This window comes from Atractosteus spatula, chromosome 6, assembly GCF_055471065.1.
Source record: "Atractosteus spatula isolate fAtrSpa1 chromosome 6, fAtrSpa1.hap1, whole genome shotgun sequence".
In the NCBI taxonomy this organism is placed as follows: domain Eukaryota; kingdom Metazoa; phylum Chordata; class Actinopteri; order Semionotiformes; family Lepisosteidae; genus Atractosteus; species Atractosteus spatula.
In genome coordinates, this window is record NC_142711.1 from 47,592,350 (window position 1) to 47,606,526 (window position 14,177).

Sequence of the window (14,177 nt, forward strand, 5' to 3'; positions counted from 1 at the left end):
ATAAAGCTCACCCAAAAGGCTGTTTCAATTGAAAAGGTGTGAAAGAATAAGAGAATCAACAGGGCTATAGGAATGTGAGTGGTTGAGTGTTGGTATGTCAGATAGGAAGCAGACTACAGTGCCACCACATGGCTCTACCAGGACATTATGTACATTACCCACAGTTAACACAAAAACCAGGCAGCGTACCTACCAAGTATGTACCAGGGGTAGGCAACAATGGTACTACTCTTTCATTTAATGATTGCTAGATTGCTCTTTTCACAATTGAACATGAGCAGTAGGGTTTATTAAGAAGTGGAGGCTTTAATTAAACTCCTAAGAACTGCCAGGGTTTCCTTAATTATACTATATCTTTATTGCATATTCTGGTGGCCTACATAACCTAAGATGTTTTGACATGAACCTCAGGTTACTTTTCATAAATCATGGAAGCCTGCACACCTTCTAACATGGTGGTAGCTAGAGAACTGGGTATAGCATACAAACCACTTCCCTGGCAATCTTGGGTACCTGAGCTGACACTTCCAGGACATTGGCACAATGATCGTTTTGTTTTCAATGTCATTCACCACCAACTGAGGCTCTTTGGCAAAAGGAGCCTTTTCTTATCAAGGGATGGAAGAAGTCAACCTGGACATTCAATTCATACACCTGAGCAACCAACACAGTAGGGCTGTTTGGCCAGACCTGGCCCTCCTAGTTATTGCACAGGCTGTAGCCTTCCAAAATCGGCCTCCTTTACTTTCAATACGATCCCCTTTAGAAAATGAAATTGCAGTTTATGTCCTCCACTTTGTGACTACAAGTGCTGACAAGATGTATTGGCACAGCTTCGTTGCCCTCAGAAAGATGAATATTAATATCTGGTGTGTAGATATATATGCTAAACTTACGGGACCCTGTTATTGAAATATTAAAAATGGAGGAATCAGCATAAATCATGGATCCGGAGGAAAATGTATTAACTTTCTCACATATTTTGCTGGCAACCTTTTTCCAGCAAAATAACCCCACCACACCCCCTTACCCCATCTACCACTGCCAATTCTTTATTAGTAATCAGAGGTTGTCGTACACTGTATGACACAAGCATCAATGTAATGGGCCATGTTTTCAAATGTATTGAGTACTCATCATCACTCAGAACAAAGCTATGCTACTGTAATAGCCCTTGTTTTGACAGGCGTACCCTATAACATCTCACTGAGATGGAGATCAGGTCCCTGGACTGACCAACACATCAATATGAAAGCACATTGTGTCTAGTATATATCCACCACATAAAATAGCCTTGACAATCTTAAATCTATCTCAATAGCTCTTTCAGCTTGACCTTGTAATGTTATATTATGGTCTAGTATGAGAGCACATTCTTTTATTTTGTTAAACTGCATTAAAACACCATAAAATTGTGTGCTTAATTCTGATATATATATATATTTCAAATATAAACATAATAACACACTTAATTATTCTTTGACTGCATTTCATATGATCTGGTCAATACTGGTTGGTTGTCTTTTCATAGACTGACTGAAGGAAGCATGTATTTAAATCACTTGTTAATCATTTTAATTGCCCAGAAATGAGGCTTTACACAAGAGCGTTAATTACCTTTTGTTACTCCGGCAAACCGTGGTTCAGAAAACCCATTTCATCAAGCATTATCGACTGTCAGTGTACAGCAAAAAACGGATCGTGTCTGGAAAGCATCAAAGAGCTTTCTGTTAGGACCACTTAAAAAATACAATTTAACAAATCCTCATTTTAACAATAATAATTTTCCTATTTTTATCTCATTTCTATGTAATGCTCTTGGTTTTATGTCTTTGTATATTAATATAGGCATAACATCGCTTGTGAAGTGTGAGTACATCGTAATATTTTGTGGTCTTTTTTAACGTGATCGCGGGAAGACTTGTTTCTCTTAGCAGCCTTGTCTCTCTGCAGCCTTGACCGACCATCAGCTTTTTTAGGCCTCCTGATCAATTTGAAAGGGATGAATCGACGTTTGAGATGAACAACTATATATCGGAGGCACGCAAATGCATTCATTATCATAAACCTTTTTTAAAGAAAAGCATACAAAAAGGCAGATTTATCGTAGATTTACGATTAAAAAAAGGCTCTTGATTGTACCGTTCGTGTTTTTTTGTGTCAATTTCTTTGTAGGGCTAAGGTGTTAGACTCTGCTGACGCGTCCGAAGAAATGAGAGCAATGAAAGAAATATTCATTTACATGGCATTTTGGTGTAATAGTGAAAGGGCGGATCATTTCATGACTGGAAGAAGATGTACGTCATTATGACCAACGAGATATTTATTTAAGATCATGGATTTCTGTTACTCATTTTTCGATAATAAGATGCAGCACAGCAAATTAGATTTGCATCGTCTCAATGCTAGTGTCTGAACTGGCAGAAGGCTGACGGTCGCTTTTTTAGTGTGTGCAACGCTTCCTTGGTTTATGCATAACACGACCCGAACGCTAGTACAGGAAATTCTGCGTCATACATAGGTTTTTAATTTTAATTGCAACCGCCCCTGTAAAACATGATACCCTTTTGGTGTGCTTTATACGCAATGCTATACAATAATCGAAGGGTTGAAACAAGATATTCTCTATAATCAGATATCGTTGGTTGAACATGGTTTTGTGGTTTTTAAGTCACCTGCGTTATAATGGGATGATACAGTACGTAAATAACCGGCAGTTAATAACAGGCCGTCTTCTAGTATGTCGCTGCCTTTTTGTGTGCAAACTGTGTTCCACCCCCCTTCTCTTCAATTGACGATACAATATTTCTATAACATGGAGACTTTCGTGCAATTTGACCATTTTCTAAAACTAGCTTTGTTGTCTTTAGCGTGAATTGTTTACATGGAAGGGTCCGTATTAAAAAATAGAGATTCCAAAATCCCCATTTTTACAAATGATTGTATCGCTAAAACGATCAAGAATGGACAAATACATAGTAATTAAAAACGTGGAAGTACTGGTAAAGATCTTTACATAACGCGTCGCAGCGTACACATGTTTATTCTGACTGCCATTCCGTTCCTTTTGTTTCTCTGGCAATGTTAAAATAATTGTCAACATTCCCGTAAACAAAATGTTCTCTGCTGCCCTCTTCTGGCGGCTTGAAGTATTTTTGAAAATTCCTCAAGACAGATGTGTCGCACGCACAAACTGTCTGCTCTACTCACACTCCAGTGTATAGCGAAAAATAATAAACATTATTTTAAAACAGACTTAGAATGATTAGTTCAATTGGCAAACCTTTTTAATCGATACCAAAAATATGTGCCTTTTAAACGCCGGTAGAACAGCCAGCTGCTGTGAAGAGGCCCCTCTGCAATTTCTTCGCTGAAGTGGCTCTTTTCCGAAATAAGTTACTTTTAAAAACACCTTCATCATAGTACATTTTATTTGTTCATTCATGAAATGAAATTAAATTTAATTTTCTGTTTCTTTTATTAGCTCTGTAGCAATGGTCTTTTGTTTTGTTTGTTTTTTAACGAATTAAACGAACTACGTGTTCGTGTTGGAAGCTCCGTGGGGTTTTTTTTTTAAAAGAGATAATGTCACAAACTGCAGCTATTTGTCCATTCCCGCGGAATTATGACGCAGAATTCTGGCTTCAATTAATTCGCTAAATTAAGTTCGCCAAGTTCAATAAAATCGCTAAGTTAAAAAAAAACATCATTTCAGGATAACGCAATTTTAGAACACGAGCACAATTAATGCAAAATAGAGAAGCAACATTTTTTTTGCCATGTTGACCTGAAAAAATAATTTGATATAAAATGGAATATATTTTATTAGCTTTTAAAACGATTAGCATTTCCACCAGTTTTACCTATTCCTGAGTGGGGTCTTTAAAATGAAGGCTGGCTTTGAAGTTAGATGGTTTCAAATAGCTATATTGCTCTCAACCTTTTACACAAAATGACTTAAACTTATAGTAACTGTATTCTAAACTACAAATATTTACTGAAACCCTGTGCTTAGTAGGGATAATTCAGAACTAACTCTTAGCAAAATGAACAAAAATGCAGTCATAATAATCAAATTATACACTGAAGCAAAAATATGATACACCTTTTAGCGAGTACAACCAAGTGAAAAATAATTAAACCAGTAAATAAAGTTCAATGGAACATTTGAAAAAATATATCAGATTACATTTTCGCAAGTGGATAGTGATAATTAAACTATTAATCTAAACATCTAATTTTAAAATGAAATTACAACGTGCATAATGCAATAATCATGAGTTAAAATTATTTTACACTGCGAACAGCTGCAAACAGATATCAGTTACAAGTTTAAACCAGTTATATGAAGAATAAACAATTACAATTAACAGATATTTACTGTGTATTATTTTACGTTTTTGTATAGAAACAATACTTGTTATTCTTTATTATAAAGTGTTTTTTGCGGAGATACAACACATAAAATAATCATTTTAGTCGGACAGCGCTATGATGTTCAGCAAACGCATTTCATGTTGCTGAACTGTTCCTGTCCATATTTCGAAAGGGAATAGACTAATTTCTGGATTTTTAGATAAATATAGAATGCAATTGTTTTGTTATTTTTATGTTATAAATGTACTCTCGCCCGTTTAAATATTTTCGCAGGCTGGTATACATCAGTTTGTGGATCAAAACTGATTAAATTTTGAATTCTAATCACAGACCACTAAGAATTACACATCCAACATAAACGAAATAAGTCATATCTAAGTCAATTGAAAACATTTTCTACTGTATTCGCAGCACAATTAGCCAGAACGCAGTAGTCGTTTTCGTAAGGCTATATTTTAACCTTTACAAAGGTTAAACAAACAAACATTGGGCCTATATCTGGAATTAAATATTTTAAAGTAATACTGTATTGGTATTAATTTTCTATCTCAGCGTTTACGAATACAACGTGTATATTTTAATGCCTAAACGCAGATATAGAAGTTTAATAAATACAAACTAGATCCCCGATCACACAAGACGTGTCACATACGATCCAAAGGTTAAATGATTTTTTGAGACACGCTGTCATAAAAAGTAGGATGCTGGTGTTGCAAATAATCTTGTGTCATTATTTATAAAGATTCATATCGAATATGTCTCGTCCTGTATTAATTAGGAGCTGCTTTGTTAATGACGAGTTTCTTGTCAGAATGTTTTCTGTTTAATGCACTATACCATATTAAGCTGGAGTACTGCAAGCTAGTACAATAACTATAAAATCTGCACACAATAACTGCATTGTTTAACGCTATTCTATTCAAGTAATGATCTTTACTGAATAATGTCTCAGGAGAGTACGGCATCATTGCTTAACTACAGTCGCTCGCACGTCTCAGCCAGGATAGTGTAAATGTTGCCATAGTAACGGCTGGCCCAAGTCCCAGTGGAGTCTTCGCATATTACGTCATGCTGGAACAAACGTGATCTCGCTCTCAAATACTGAGCCTGTGTGTGTTTGGCTCCGCAAATCCGGGCTGCGGCAGAAAAGCACAAACCCAAGATTTCCCTTAGTCTTTCTCTTTCTGTATATGCATATTTCATTAATTTAGTGCAGATTTCTGAAAGGATGCAATGCCAAAAAGTAAGGTTTTGCTACCTTTCTTGATATTAATTTGAAGAAGCTGAATATTTCTCAATATCAGTCTACATCCTGCTTATGAAAATCGGCTTTAGAGGCGCTTGTGCCTGTCGAGTGCGCAAGTAATAAAGACTTGGGCAAGGGATTTGCATAGACCTGGTCCCATAATGGAATTATCAAGGGAATAGAGGAAATGGCTATCAATGGTATCGTTAACCAGCGTACGCTAAGCGAAAGGGTATTTCGAATATATGGGCATAAATTTGGAAGACTCGGAATCCACCCTTCCCTTAAAAAACGAGTGTACTTTTTTTGTGCCATTTTTAAAAGGAAACGAAAAGTAAATACTGGTTTTATGTGGGGCCAAGATAAATGACCCGTCATGTGAGTTTGAGAGATGGAAATGAGAGAGAAGGAAAAACACAAAAGGCCTTTATTCACACGTACTGAGACCTTTACAGGCAGGGAACAGGCAAACACGATTTCATAGCCAAAGGCATAATAGTCAAGACACACAAAAAAAACTGACTTAATTCAAATATCAGAGAGAAGTGACAGACGCCCCTCCTTCACTCTTTCTATCACACAAAATCGTGCACGTCTTTCGCTTCGTCTTGCAATGCTTGCAGGAGAATAGTATCAGGCTTTTGCATTGCGATATCAACCACAAGAATGGACCAAACTGAAAATTTAATTCGTGTCGTGTAAATGCATGGTGGGATATTCGAAGAGTTTGAATTATGCATTTTACTTTTTTTCAGGTTAAGGGGTTAACCCTTTATTTATCTTGTGTCCGTCTAAGCAGCAGGTTAAGGTGAAGGAAAACGAATTTAGAAAAAAAAATCTGAGTAGGTACAGATCTTTAATAGTCCGTTCTTCTCTTTGCAATTTGTATTAAACATACGTTTTTAGTAATGTGAATGTTTTACAATACAATTACTCGATCTTGTGTTGGATGTGATAAACTGATACGATCGCCGTATTAACACAAGGGAGGTGTCAAAATAATTGGATGAATGATAAAAAAACGCGCTGCGAAAACGTTCATAGTTTTTGTACTTACATTTTACTGGTGCTATGTGTATTGTGATTAATACATCGGTAATTTTTACAGGTTTACCAAGATTAAGTATTGCTGATGCCATTCTTGTAGCTTGAATGGAAACATGGATTTTTTTAATCAATATTATTTATTAGGAGGAAGTGCGTAAAATTGGGAATATGCGAAATAATAAAAGATAAAGAGCGAGATGTAGAATAATATTCTATACAAAAAAGAAAAAAACAAGACCATTGAAAATGCATGTTCTGAACTTTGTTTTTTTATGCCACTATGACCTAATTAATCACAGGCATACTGCTCAGTTTGTGGTTCATTTTCAATTTTAAAAGCAGTGGCAACTTTAAAACCCTATTCCGACTCAATGATGTCCTGGGATTAATGGGCGATAATGGAATCCAACTTTCCATTTGATTAAAAACGTTTGACAGTCCCATTAGAACGGAAGAACCCGTGTAAAATGTGAAAGCAAGTTCAAAGCATTGCAACGAGTGGGTAACGAGATGTGTTTGAAAGAGTGGTCAGTTAAAAAACGAATACAACGTTTACACTTCCGATTTAGAATGGTTTCTGTTTCCTTGTGTGATTCGGTCTCTCCTTCCTACGACTCCCCGTCTTTCTAAAAAATAAGCGAATTAAAATGGTAAAAGTTTCTCCTTTCTGCAGACAAAAGCCAAATTACTGGTTGTGGTTGCTTCATTGTTGCCAAATCATATTTATACTAGAAAAGGAAATTTGCCAGTATTGCCATAGTCATTTTCTATCTTTGGAGTATTGGGCATTTAGGAGTATTAGTATGAAGTGCTTCGAGTGGAGTGTCCCGAAAAGCGCTCTACAAGTGTAAGGAATTATTATTGCTTGTTGAGGAAAGGAGTCCCAAAGATAGCTTTCTAAGTAAATACAGAGAAGGGAAACCGCGTTCCCCAGTATATTATCGCAATTTACCTACAGCTCTCCGACTGGGTGACTACATTATTCCACATTGCTTTTTGGTTTGCACAATTTCGCTTTAAACTGAACATATTTGGAGTAAATATCTGCTGTGCGCCACTAGGCACGTTACCCGGATTCATTTCTTTCCTCCCTGTAATTGTTATTGAATATTCACCTCTATGCAGCGTATCGCCATGCCCGCAGCCATATTTACACGAGGTACAAAGTACACAAGCTTTAGTAACCAGTTATTTAGATACAACCCCAAGAGCAACACCAGACACGGATTTACAAATTGGTAGATATATTCATTTTCGAGAGAATTTAACAGAAACAGTAATTTCACGTTAGTGAAGCTTAAACTTAAACGTACCAACATTTTTTTCAGGTGTTTCAAAACATTCACCTTAGCTGTACAGACATTTTTCTGAATTTCATAAATCGCCTTAAGCTTTATAAGTAGTTCGTTAATATGTATGTTATTTTTTTAAAAAAACCAACGTGAATAACAGTACATTTGGTAATCATCCAGTAATAATTAAGCACATAAATCGTTCAATGAGAGAGAGCGTTGTTTTTTCCTTGAAGCAATGCATGTCAGAATTGCAGATTTTTTCGAACTGAGCAACAAATAACTTACATATTGCTATAGTCTGGGAAGAACAGAAAATGAATCAAAGGAAAAAGAATCATCTTAAATATACAGCCATAAAACGTCTACTTAGAAGACGAGGTGTAAGTGTTAATTAAACAAAATCACAGTATTCCTTTCCTTTAAAAAGAAATGGCCAGTCCTCTGGAACGTAGCCATTCTAATTAATCTTAACTTCTCTACCGATTACACTCAAAACCTGCAGTCGATTCAGAATGTCCACAGTCGATTTCAAGCACAGCAGAGTTATTCTTGTACCAGCAGATGTTAGTAATTAGAAAGTGGTTGATGGATGTCATGGGACGCTTGCTTTCATCCCAAATAAGTTGTCTGAAGTTGGAAATGAGCAACATATTGCCACTCGCCTTTTTATGTGATGCATCCCATGTTAAAAAAAGATCTGGGTTTACAGGTATTCAATTTCAGGTTGCATAGCTACTATGCATTTCTTAGTTAAATTGCATGATGAAACTATCCATGTCAAAATAAACACATTTTTATATGGGTACAAAAACTGTTTACAGTGAACTGATATCCATTGAAAATACCCATCAATTTCAGGTCTTAATAATAAGTTGAGCTCAGCATGAACCTAAAATGGAAGTGACATAAGAAGACACAACCCACTTTTTTTACACTCTAGTCAGGCTCGTCCCAGGATATTGGGTATGGTGGTCAGAGTATTGATGGAACCAGTACACTGGTTTCAAAATCTGATTAGTTTACCAAGGTTTAGGTAGTGAGACAGGGTGTTTAGAATTCTCGGGATACTGCCTGAGATTGCCAAATTAAATTAAATGATATTAAACTGTTACAAAGTTACAGTGTTATTGTTGCCATATCGCCTGCAGTAAACTATAGAGATAGTAAAAATAAGCTTTTGGTGTTGTGGCAAACAAGAGTCACATTAAAGGTCATCCCATTCTCCAATATCCTATCCCAGGAAGGCAATGATTTGATAATGAGTGTGACTGAAAATGGCAATAATCCTGCATGCGCCGCCTGGCTATATGGAAATAGACAAGGAAGTAAAGTTGATCTTTGGGTCCTGCTGATCTGAACTCTGCTGAAGTGCTTTTGGATGAGCGCAGCGAGAGCAGGTCAGGACCCTCGTCGGGGCAAGTGGCTGGAAAATGAATGGCCGCCCGGACAGGACAATGAGAAGGAAAAAGCCGGGGCTGATGGGGAATCTGGCGCTGACCTATCACCCTGCCATAATGAAGAATCGTCCAGCGTACCTCAGGGGCTCCCAGCAGCCTGGCTGGATGCCCCGGGTCAAAGGAGAGACAAATACTCTCTAGAAAGTTTCCTGTTCAAAGAGAGGCTTGTGCTATGAAATACAGTAGTAAAATACAGAAAAGGGCAGAGACTCTGAAGTTACATTTATGCAGACTGGGGACCTCTGTATCCATCTGCAGTATGTGGGCCTCCTAGTGGATATACTCCTTCTGTCTGATACCCCCACCAAGGTCCGTGTGTGAATTTCAGACCTGAAAGTAAAATGAGAAACAATTACTTGCTGAGAGTGAGGGGGGAGAAATGAATTGCTTTGTAAAACACTTTAGCAGCAACTGCTTTGAGATGTGCCTCCTACAAATGTCTTCAACTCGTCTCTGCTTTTAAGCCAACCACAGGCAGGTGATCGTGATCAGCCCACCAGTCTCCAGGTGAGTGATGGTTCAGTGCCTCTGCTGGCCTCAGTGTTGGAGCACACCGAAGCAGTGAGTGGGCCCTACAGGTTGCTCAGTCTAGAAGCCCAGAGGAGACCAGCAGATTTTTACCTTCATAAATTGTTTAAAGCAAATATTGCTAGTTTGGCTATGTGCTTCAGGCATCATAGACAGTCTTGTGGCTCTACACTGGACTTTTAGCCTATTTTACAACCATTATTCTTATAAGAATAAGTTCAAAGCTGCATGTGACCTGTTGAAAATATATGTATATCATGCCATCTACAGTATGTATGCAACTTTATGTTGTGCTTTGTAATCCCCAACGCCATTGTGATATACATTTTAAATGATTTGAATGATCTATTTTGAAAAATGATTTCACTGACGATACTCATTTCTCTGTGTTTAATGTGTACACAGAGTATATAAATAATAATAGTTATTAGTATAATTATACTGCAGAAATGTCATGTCTGCACTTCCTTATTTGTCTTTTTGCGCAAAATTCACATTTACAAACTGTTTTTGTGGGCTACATGTTGCTACCATTTTAAAGTTTAATTATATAGGAGAAGCATGTTTTGAATCCTACTGCTTTAGCTATTTAACAACCCGGGGAGATGTCATTGATATAAAAAAATGGAGAAAACATCATAAAATAATGAGCTTAAAAAATGACAGATTATTTGGCTCTATTTTATTATCCTCATCCCTAAGCAGTTAGCAAGCACCACACTAACTCTCTACTAGTGTAGTTGGAATTACAGAAGTCAAAGCTGTACTTTTAGGCTGTTCTTTCTTAATGTAAGTGATCCTCTGGGATTTATGAGAGGACACACCACTGTACCAGGCTACAGGCCATAATATGAGAGAACATGTACAAAAAGCCTTCAGAGACATGCAGGGTAATTTTCAGAGTTACAGAATCAGCTTTCTCAACCGTAACGGTAATACATGCACAGGAGATTCTAGCACGAGAACTCTTGGGCATGAGAAAGAGAAAATAAGAATTAGGCCTGGATGAAATCAGACCTTTGATCCACCCACCAGTTATGAATTACAAACAGCGGTTGAAGAGATTTCTTGCATCGACTCAGTGAAGTTCTGCCATTAAGCAAGGGCTTTGCAGTAAGCAGTTGCTGGTTAAGCTGTTTGGATCCAATCCGGGCTGTAGCTTTGGAAAGCTGGCAGGAGTATACTTGGCGTAACAAAAAGTAGAACAAACACTGGACTACAAAGCTTCGCGAGCTGTCCAAGGAGTGTGGTGGAGTATTATTTAAACAGCTGTAGCTGTACCTGGGGGCATATAAGTGCTGTAATTTTTTGGAAACCCACCACTTACTGTTTAAGATGATGCCATTCCATATGTATTACTTTAGAATAAATAAAATGTAATAAAAGTGGGCATCAGACAGTCCTACAAAAGAAGAAATGTTTTAAAGGGATTCCCTCGCATTTAGGTTTTCAAAATCATACTATTTTTCTAAAGAGATATATTTCCAAGGATTTTCCTTATGAAAATTTGCTGCATTTGCAAAATTTGCTGTCTGATGTGTGGACAGGGGTCATGTTTTCTCTTTAATCAAGATGTTTCAAGCACCAATAGCAACAAAAGAAGCTGCTTCCATCTGTATAGCACTTCTCATCCCAAGGATACCAAAGAGCTTCACATTCCAGAAGGGACCCACTTCTACCGCTGAAGCACAGCACCTATCTGGGTGACAGATGGCCACCATTATGCTCCAGCAGCCAGCAGAAATGAAGTGCTTCACCAGTCGAATTAAGGGGGGAGTTCAGGTAGATCAGATTATACAAGGCTCAAGTGAACAGGCTGTGGCAGGCGTTCTTTAATGACCAGGATCTCAGCTTAACATCTCATCCAAAGGACAGCACCTCCTGCAGGACAAGAGCTTGGATCACTCTACTGGAGCGCTAACACCACTTATTAAGCTGTTTCCTTCGAGGACTCCCTTATCAGCACAGAACAAGCCTGGCCTTGCTTACCTTTCTGGAAACTGAAAAGATCAGCCAGGTGCCAGGTGCCAAATGAAATTGAGAAATGAAATCAAGAAGGAAAAATACAGGAAGGAACCTTCCCACTTCTTAAGAGACCAATATCGTTGTGTCAGCAGTATGTCAGAGGCCGGCCTAAGTCTGCTCACAGTTGCTTGTGATCAGGAGTGTTCACAGCTAGCACCTTTGATAAGATTCAATGCGAAATATTCTGAAATGACAGGCGACAGGCATTTGGGGAAGTGTCTGTGTGCGCTTGGATTCATAATTGGGTAATAGGACACAAAATATACACAGTATAAGGGGTGAAAGCCCAAACTGGGGTGATGTAATGGGGTACTACAGGGATCTGTACTTGAGCCACTGCTCTTTTTAATTCTAATGAATAGTCTAGAAGATGCTTGTATAGTTAGTAAACATGTCATGTTAGCAGATGTTTAAAGTAGACAAGGGCGCTACATGCAGGCAGCACAAACCAGTAGTAATAACAAAATGGGAAAAGTTCATCTTGAACGGGCTACTTATGGAAAAAGACATAGGGTCTTATTTATTTTCACATTATTTACATCTTATAGGCAAAATGGCAAACAAAATGTTAGATATGTAGTTAAAATGTATCAGGCCCTTTTTGAAAATGCTATAAATGTACAAGCTGAATACACGAAAAAAATAAACACCGTTATCTGATGAGACGAAATTATAAATTTTGGTGACAACTGAGCACCAATAAGTGGCACAGCCTGGAACTGAGCTTGCAGCCTCCAGTCCTTTGTAGTTCTGTCCTTTGTTTGGAGCTTTTACACAATGGGGCGTTCACAAGCATTTAAACAAGCAGATTCTGTGAGAGATGTAGAAAACGTAGAAAGACTACACCCCTAAAGAACTAAACTAAAAACAAAAAGCAGAGCCCTGAAATTGTCCTCAACAGGAGTCCCTCTGCAGTTCAAGCCTTAAAATGAAGGAATGTGAAATAAAAATAGTATATACCATCAAGTACGAGAGAAAAAGACGGGCAGATTTTAAAAAGTATTCAAATCACATTTACAGCGAAAAATACAGAACATTGAGCTGACAAAGTGCAATATTTTATTGAGCAATGCTTATGGATGGAGTGTATTCTATTAGTACTACAGCATACATTTGTAGGCAGCCTTGCCCTAAAGAGTTTTTTCCACAATAATGAATTACACAGATTATTACAGACAATAATCTATGGGCACTCCCGAGATGTTTAAAGCATCTATAACGGATCACTCAGGTACTGCTTCTGATCATCGTTCCTTGTACACATGGCTTATTTCATGAAAACTTGCACTAGCACAGTGAGTCACAGAAAATTTGAAATGACGACCAAGTAAAATGGTTAGGAATAAAAAAAAAAAATAAGTTAAAAACATAGCATCAATTTGTTCTTTTTTGTTTTTTTTAAATACATAAAATACAGTTACTGTACATTTACATTGCAACTCTGTTATCATTACTACATCAAGTGTAACAAAGCAATGTTAATGTAGAACATACCCACAAGGACAAGCTTGCCTTTGGCAAATAAAAATTAAATGTGCATTAGCCAGGTCTATTTTAATGATTGAAAGGGCAGCAGACCTACAGCAGCTGCCGCTACGTTGAACAAGTAAGTTCACAGCCCAAACACACTCTTCTACAATGTTAAAATTAGACTTGCTGTTTAATCTTTCATAGGACAAACCTCTGAACAGAGTTCATACATTCCTTAATCGCACCAACAGTAAACCTTCCTTTGAGAGCATTGAAACAAAACTTTCAGTCTAAGTGGCATTCATCGGGTGTAGCTGGATTCTTGAACAATACAAAACTAAAATCTTCTGAAACAAATCGATGATCTGCAGCAAGCAGGTTTTGTCCATTGAGTGTTTTCCAACCAATTCAGAATAAGGACCGTTCTTTCAAAAGCAGATATCCTAAGAATGTTTTTTCTTTATAAACCCCAATACAGAATTGTTTTGAAAGAATGGAAATACAGTATCAGCGGGCTATCAAAGTTTCCTGTTTCCCACCTTTGTTTACTTTCCATACAGAGAAAATGAATAGAATTTGGAAATTGTTACTACATTAATCAAATTTCTAACATGTAATAACAGTGGCAACTCAAAACAGCATACACCAAAGCTACGAGTGTGTAATAAAAACAGGAACAAAATTACGGTGCACCATTTTGTTTTTGTAAAGATTAAAAGGTTTATAAACTCT